The sequence below is a fragment of the Cheilinus undulatus genome, linkage group 14, assembly GCF_018320785.1.
Source record: "Cheilinus undulatus linkage group 14, ASM1832078v1, whole genome shotgun sequence".
NCBI classification, from domain to species: domain Eukaryota; kingdom Metazoa; phylum Chordata; class Actinopteri; order Labriformes; family Labridae; genus Cheilinus; species Cheilinus undulatus.
The window spans coordinates 25,183,494-25,192,617 of NC_054878.1; positions in this window are offsets into that span (position 1 = coordinate 25,183,494).

The window sequence follows — 9,124 nt, forward strand, 5'->3', positions numbered from 1 at the left end:
AGCTTTCAGTGGGCATGTAGCTAGCTGACCAAGATGGCAGAGGACAGCATTACAGCGTGTAATAATCCCTGGAAAAGGCCAGGAACATAACAATGAATTGTGAGTGCGAAAGTTTGTATTTTTATTGTTTATTTTTACTGTTCCGTTGTCACGTCAGGGATTGCCAAACAGCATGTGTATACACTTAGAAACTGGAAAAGAGGGCTTGAGTGGCTCATAATGGAGAGAAAAAGAGACAATGTGGCCCTCTGTGCCACTGCAGACAGGACATGCTTAGAATAATGGCAAATAATCAACCAATACAAAAAAACGCAAGGACTGTCTAGTAAAAAATTGACTTTTTTAAAGAATTTTTGTCAGAAAATGATTTTATTTTTTCACTTTTTTGTCCTCAAGAAATGGGAGAACAAGTTTGTGCAAAAAAGTATTTTATCAAAAAAAATGTTTTTAAATTCAAGTGAAATTATTGCAGCATGCATACTGTTAAAATCCTTACCTTGAATAAAAGCATGTTTAGTTCTTGACGGCGCACCACAAGGTTAATGTTTTACAACCTTTTTAAGACTATAAGTCCAGGGAGACAACATGGCTGAAAAATAGCTTAAGGATCTTGAAGGGTAATAAAAGTTACCACATCTGTTATTCTTGATATTTGTTCATGCAGGACACAGTAGTCATACACCCAACTGTGATCAGCTGATGACCAGCTGATCCCAATTATCACCTCCAAGCTCCCACAGCCAATCACAGCTCCTTCTCTCAACACAGTGGTGTATTTAAATATGACGTACTTCTCACTAATTCTTGCTTACATTAATATTGATGCACCACGCTGCTGCTGGCAAAGCAGAACCTCCTCCACCCCTGCCTCCTCCTTTATAGCATAAAGCTTGTCGCACCCTCATACTGAGACTCATGCTACTATGTATTAATTGCTTGTGAACTGATCTTATTGTACTCAGTGTGCACTGTAATAAATGTATCTATCCATAGGGGGGTTTCTAGCCATGCACTCCCTGGAACATCGAAGCATACTGCTTGACCAACCCAGAGAGCATCTTTTGAGCAAAGCCTTCCCTGCCAAGTAAAACTGTTTACTTATTTTGCAATAAAATGGTAAAATGTATTCCTGGCTGAAATATTTTTATTTTTTGGTAACGCAAAAGTGCTCTAATGGTAACTCTGTTTAGTATGCAATACAGTGGCGCTACAAGTTCCTTTTGAAGTAATGCTCTTAAAACTGCAAATCAATGATTCTGCTATTCAAAATAAACTAGATGGTTTTTCACTCATAATAGACAGACTATTTTTGCCACATAATCCAAGGATAGCAGCTTCTGTATATGGGTCAGAAAAACACAACCACAAGGCCAGCGTGGCCAAGAAACTAACCAATAAAAAAAAAACGGCTTCCTTGTTATTTTCACAGTGATTTAAGAGGAAATGTACGTAAAGTTTTACTATTCTATATTGGCGTAAAAAACACACCACATAAAGTTCAAATTGTTTCTAAGAAAACATTTCAACACTGCCAACCAAAGCACTCAACTTTTCAGTGTCCTACTAATCTGTCATTACGTTCATCGTGCGTATGCTGCCCTAGCTCACAACATATGTTGGAAAAAGCAGCTTGGTGTTGCTTTTCCCATTTCACTTGTGTGCTTTTACCTAAGCACACACTTCAGACACATTTTCATGGGACAGTTCCTTAAATAAATAGGACATGTTCATCCAGCACAGTCGTAAAGATGTTTCCCCCTATACTAAAGAAACTCTCATGCTTCCTCTGCCCCTCACCAGAGCCCACAGATGTGAAGTAGATTACACCCCTTCTTTACCCCTCCTTCAGCCAGCCCCTCTTTCCACTGCAAAGAAAGAAATCATTCAGTTTCAGGCCTTTTTTTTCTACAAACACCCCCCTCTCCTCCCCACAGAAAACGGGGGCACGCAGACAGACACACTCTGCAGCCAAACCCTAATTGTGTGTGCGTGTGTCTGCATTTTTTCTCCTGACATGAAGACTGAAAGCGAGTGAGTATTCGTTCTCTGAGCTTGTGAATGGCAGTGCTGAGAAGTTTGAGTCGTTTTGCTTGACTGAAAAGTGGAAGTGGAGGTGAAGTTACAGTAGCTGTGAAAAATTTCTGGAGTTTGGTAAGTTTGGATTCTGGATTTATACATTTTAAGTTATAGTGTATGATGGGAAGGTTTTTTTTCACATGGTACCTAAGTGGAAAAAATGATATTTCAACAGCCTATTTTTAACATTTTTGAGATATTTCAATGTTGTTTGATTTAAAAAGGCAGGAAACAATTTGGTTTGTTGCATTTGTGTTTAACACAAGTTCATATAGGACTTTTCATCTATGTCAGAGGAAATTCATGTTGAACCTGTGGATGTCGTATGTGTGCAAACATTTCTCCACTTCTCTCTTTAATTATATGCTGCCAAGTATGCTTCCACCTTACAAGATTGCCTTTGAGAATCTGCAAGGCCTCACATTTCTCTAGTGACTTACTGCCAAGGACCTTGTTGTCATAGAAACCTAGAAGCAGTTGAGTGTTGTGACACCTGTGCAACACACCTGTTCAAGCTTTGACAAGAGCGGCCAGAGGGCTGAGGCACAGAAACAACGCAAACACTCAGATTAGCTCTGACCTATAGCCAAGGATCAGGGATCAAATTCATGAAGTGCTTTAACAACTGAAAGGCTATAGACATAGATTTAACAGGTTAACATTTCAGAACCAATAATTCTGACCTGAAATTTAAATACATGAATGCACAACATTATTTGGAAACTATTTTGTTACTCAATCATTTTCAATTGTCTTTTTTTTTGTTATTTTGGCAAACATCCCTCAAATTAATCTTGTAAATAATAACATTTCTTTTTTTCTGAGCAAAAATCAATTATCTAGTGGCTGATTACCCAAAGAAGTAACAGGAAGTAAATAATTAATAATTAAAGAAATATATTTTTCTGCATTTTTTTTCTGCCAATCAAGTAATTGTATAGCCAGGGTATGGAACTAATCTCCAAATTGTTAATGATTAATTTATTCATTTACTCAATAAAGTGTATAACAATGCTTCTCATTTCTGCAATATTAAAACACTCCGCAGGAACATTATCCTCTAATTTGTCATTGCAAAAGGTACAAAGTTGTTTTAGATGCGTGTTTAAAGCATTTATTAAAGAATACAATCTTGATTTGTGATAAAGTCCTGCATGAAATCATTCCATCTGTGATATTCAGAAGCAGGGGCAAATTTACTGTAATGAAGTAGTTTTCGGGGGGTACTTGCACTTTTTGAGTACCCCAAAAAACTACTTTTTACTTTTACTTCTACTTTAGTAAGTTTAAACCAGAGTAACTGCACTGTTACCTGAGAACAATGCTCTCGTACTTTTTCCAATTCTGTTGACTACACAGTAGCACATAGTGAGAATATAATTCCACATCACATCCCAAAACTGCAATAACCGAAGTGTTGATATCTCATGATTAAACATTTCTGAGTTCATTTTAACTCCTAACATGTCATTTTAAACTCCATTTTGAGTGAGCTGATCTTCAGTGTTGGAGTTATTTGACAGTGTTAGTTCAACTCTGTAATGAGTCAAGTTAACTAAGCCCCACCCACTGCGATTTTAAATTTTGGGAAGTTGTGTGGGCAGGGTTCCCCATCATGCCCTCGGCCAGAGTGTTTAGATGTGTTTCATAGTGAATGTTGCCTGTTGTACGTTGACACCTGCTGGGTTATATTTCTTGTGGATTGTTGCTATTTTTGTTGTGAGACACATTTGCACCATGAGTGAAGTTATCCACTGAGTTAGAATTCTTGCCTGTGACTCAGGATTTCCTACAGGTCACATGGTGCATATTCTCCACTAGTATGCATTGCCTTGCAATCTGTTTGTACAAACCAAAGGAGACCCACCTTGCCACAGATTTTAGGAGTTACTGCAGCTCTGTCATATGTAAAATAGTTAATACTTTTAAAGTTAACAATATGTAGTGTGGAACAATAAAAAAACAATTTAAGTATGGGATTTAACAATGACTTTAATTAACACTGTCCATTTTACATTATGTTTCACTTTATTACAGAGGTGTGACTTTACATGAACAACCTGGTTGAAGATCTATACTCCAACAACTCCTCAGTATCTACTCAGTACTTAAAGTAAACTTCAAATAAAATACGTTTCACTTTTACTTCAGTAGATTTTTTAAAAAGTACATTTTTTTCCACTAAAGTACATTTTTAACCACAGTAACTGTACTTTTTCCACCTCTGATCAGAAGAGGCGTTACATGTTTTACAGCATTTGTGCTTCCATTAAAGATCACAAACCAGGACTGATCTACCAAATGTTACTCTGCGCTTTTGACCATAAACTATCTCATTTCTGCTGGAAAGCCTCTTGTATTTCTAGCCCAAAGTAAAGCCAACCTATAAAAGCTTCTACACATGACAGAATCTTCACAGTTAGGCCAAAAAAGGCTACTATGAGCTACAAAGAACACTAAAGCTGTTTCAGCTAAAGCAGAAGACGTCACTGTTGAGATTACGCAGACATTCTCCAAATATAAAGGCTACTGCTCCTGCCAGTCTGTAGCACAGAGAAGAGCAAGTGTGGCTCCAGTTAGAGACTAAATTAATGTCACTAAATGTCCTTTGACTCCTGCCTTTTACTGCTGCAGTGGGGATTGAACACAGAGACTATAAGGCTATATTTTAAAATGAATTACATCTCCATTTGGCTTTCTGTTGTCATTAAACTGAAATAGTTGTCACTCTATGCCATAAGATTTTGATTTATAAAAGTCCAAACAAGTTCAGAGTCATAAAAAGTTGTGGATATGCAGTTCTGCAGCTTTAAAGCAGTGCCAAATTTCTTTGAAGTTTTTTCTACTGTCACTTTACATCCAGTCAAACAGTCCATTCACCTAAAGAGTGTTCTTAATCTCACTCTGTGTCAAAATCACAAAAAACATTGATCTTTTTGTGCAGTTAGTATTACATGAGTGATTTGTTTAAAGGTCAAAGATGCATTCATTTTAGATGTTGATTCTGGTGCAAAGAGGTTGAATGCTCACCTGTGAATCATACTTTTAGTTGTAAAAAACAAACATAACTTGTTACCAATAAAATATATTACCTCTGATGAAACTCATAAATCTACTTTCAGTCTGTCAGTTTGAATGCATGAGAATCATATGAAAAATGAGAAAACGTGTTCAGTCTCTGCCTTCAGTCTGGGGTGGTTTGAAAGTTTACATCTCTTTTATCAGCTGCTGCAACATATGTGAGGTCATTGTTTAGACTAGTCAGAAACAGAGACGGAGACAGCAAGAGCAAGAGTGATGGAGAGAGAGAGCAGTTGGTTATTTTATGGGTTTGGGCCAGACCGCAACCCATCTTAAAATAAATAGACAATTTTACGGTGTCCGCTCTAGCAAGCGTGACTGGGCATTCAGTCTGGGCCTCTCCACAAAACATGGCAATGGGTACAAGTCAACAAACTCAAATGTTCACTTCAGCTATGAGAAGTTGAAACAAGAAAAACAGCTGCTGTAAAAGCTAAAACCAAATGTGCCCTGACAGCAGAAAGAGCTGTGCAATGACTCCACTAACTGATTTCTAAACACATATCCAGATGCAGAAAAAAGGGCAAACATGGCAAAAGTCTGCAGAATCAAAAAATGACACTTCTGGCTGTTGAACTAAAAACTGTGATACTCACAAAGGGGACTCACAAGCACATCATCCAGCTAATCCACTTTGCAGGAACAAAGTCAGCTTACAGATTTACCAGAAGTAGCTCCTTTCTTGCACTTTCAGGTGTTGTAAGGATTTACAAGGTGAGTAGATGTTGAGAATGATCTCCAGGGGACTGCTGACTACCAAAAACAACACAAACACTGATGCAAAAGAGCTACGTCACTTTAACAGCAAGTGACACAATTCAAACCACTGCCGAGTCCCGGCCCAAACACAGATGTGAGGCCCTCTCCAACTTATAAACCTAAAGCAAGAGGCACACAACTCTGGATTGTTTTTAACAGAAACAGATAGAAAATGATCCAAATACAAAATATCATGACATATTTTGACACGAAGAGTCAGAGGTGGAAAGCAGCTATTTACATTAACTTATGTTACTATTATTGAGTAGCTTTTTGTGTACTTGTACTTTATGTTTTTATTATTTATCCTTTACTTTAGCAGGGAAGACCCACTGAGATTGAGGTCACTTTTCCAGGGTTGCCCTGCAGCTAAACAGAAACAGAACAAATGAAAACAATAAACAGAAATAACAATATTACATATACAATCAGAAAAAAACACATTTATGCATACAAAACTTGCCAATTTGGCTGTTCTACCATTTGAAAACAGTCACAGTTGCTTTTCTTGAGTAGTTCAGACACTAGCTCTTGAAACATGAGAGGGCAGCATAGCTGTCAATTGGAAGTTAAGAGGTGCAGCAACACTAAAAGCAGTTCTGCCCCATTCAGTCCTGAACCTTGGTGTTTTTAAAGCAATTTGGTTTTGAAATGTTGCACGGGTCGAAATGTTTATAGACAGGAATGAAGTCAGGTAAGGAGAGAGTTTACTAATAAGTACTCTGTAAATAAAAATAACACTGTGCTGCCTTTCACATTAACTCGATGACCAGCCTACAGATTGATACAAGTCACAACAATGAGTTTGAAATCTACGACTAGTGACGAAACGAAGAGCACTGTGATATAAAGCATCCAAAGGCTTTAATGTTCTATCAAGTGATAAACATATGTTGTTTTGGGGGGTTCAGCATGAGCTTAAGGTGGAGAAGAGATTTTTGGAAAGAGTAAAAATCAGGTTGTAGCTGTGACAGAGCTTGACCATTAGAGGTGGCAATACAGTATGATACATTTGTGACACACAGCTCAGGCTGGGTCCGGTCAGTAGCACGTTTAGCTCTTATATTACGTGTAGCTAACTAACCGAACGTTACCCACTGTTGCTGCTGTAACTAAGCACGGTTAGCAGGAAACGTGTGTTCTTTCCTCTCCACATTTGGGTGTCTGGCTGTACCGCAACAATGTCAGTGTGCCGTCTCTGTCAGCCTGCCTGGGGCTTTAACACAAGCTGCGCACAGCTTTGGCTAGTCTCGGTTTGTCTTGAGCCCAGCGCTGCAGCTCTTCATCTTACAACGGCTCAAACAACTGCTTATAGGTGTGTTTTAACTTAGGACTTTATTTTCTAAGTCCACGATGAATCAAAGATCCAGGCTGTGATGCTAAATAAGGCAAGAGAAGAACCTGTAAACTAGCTGCATAAACCCGCTGGTACAGCAGCCAAAGCTATGCTAAACACACTACTTCCATCAAGCTCTTCACATTAAAAGTCTCTGGCTGTTATTCTTCTGAAACGCTTTTATTATCAACGCCCTCAGCAGGAAATGTGCTCAAGTCATTAGCAGCTTAACACACCTCAGCAGGAAAGATGAAACGTAAAACATGGAGCGTAGTTAAAAAGAAGTAAACATAGAGAGACATTAAAATAAAAACTTTTTTCTTTGCTCCTATGCTTAGACATAAATTGAGTATGCCATCAAAGGCTTGATTTAAGGGGAGAAGGGGGTTTATAACACTTGAACTTGGATTGAAAAGCATTATCTCTTTTTAATTATGTAATACCACGATACAATACCATTCCCATTAAAGGCAAGAAAAATACTGTGATGTGATTTCTAGGCCATATCGCCCAGGCCTAGTACTGATAGGTTTTAGACTATTTTGTTTTATATGGGATATCAGTTATACACAAGTAAATAAAAGAGGCCCAAGGATAGATCCCTAAGGTACTCCATTGCTGATCTCCATAAAACATGACTTTATGTCTTTTCTAAGTGCTTTTTTAAAACAGCATTTTTACTTAAGTATAGCTTAGGGGAAGTATTGTACATAAAACAAACAGCAAAACAAGGAGGTCTAAGCTTTCTGGCAACAACACAAAACTGGCTGGTTGTTTGGCTTTAACAACACATGACATTCAGTGGCACATAGAGAGAGAATGAGTCCACATTTCATCCCAAAAATGATGTTGCAGTTCACGTTAGGTAAAGTCAAACCATACAATAATAAACCTGTCGTAATTACACATTAAGGAAAAATCATATTTCACTGTACCAGCCCTTCAGGTATCAATAACTACTCAGTACTCAGTAGAGTGCTGAGTAAACTTTTTACTTTTACTTCAGTAGATTTTTAGACTAGAACTTTTGCTTCTATTAAGAAAACTTTAACTCACCTAGCTGTCCTTTTACTTTACTACTCTATTCTTACACTTTCTTATACTTACCACCTTTTTTCCATCTCTGTGAAGTAGAAGCAAGCTATTGCTACAAACTGATGTTTTTGCTCAGCATTCGTGAACACTAAATGTAAATTTAAAATAATGCTGTTTTCTGTTGATAAGATCAACAAAATCATTAAAAACTTTAAGAGAAAGGATCTGAAATGTTGAGGTGTCTATCTCTGATTTGTTAAAACAAAACAGAAAAATTCAACACATATATTCACCAGAGTAAAATCTAATCAAGACAGGTTACTTTTTATTGAATGTACCCTGGCACAACTGAGGTCTTGATTGTTTTTTCAAGCCTGAAAGTTCAAGTTTGATTTTTCCATTTTGAGCATTGTCTACTAGAAATCTGTTTGAAAAACACAAAATAAACCTGAGACAAAGTTTTTTTAAACTTGAAACAACACCAGACTTTCTAAATGTCAAGGCAGGGTATCCAAATAACATTTATTCAGAATAAAGACTTGACAGGAGAAGTCAATGCTGTAAGCTCAGGGGTATTTCCAGTCATTCTATGCATTACAGTATTCAACATAAAGTCATTGTATTTCTAATTTTATAGGTATTATATGCTTTTGAAGCCTGTAATTATCACATTGTGCATCATTTTAAATGTAATATTTACAGCATTTTCTAACACGATATAATGTGTCAGTGACATGTTGGACAAGTTCAACAAAAAGGTAAATGTTAGCTGATAAGACGTGTTGATATAAACTGATCAATGCTAAAATATGCAGCGTGACATTCAGAGTGTCACAG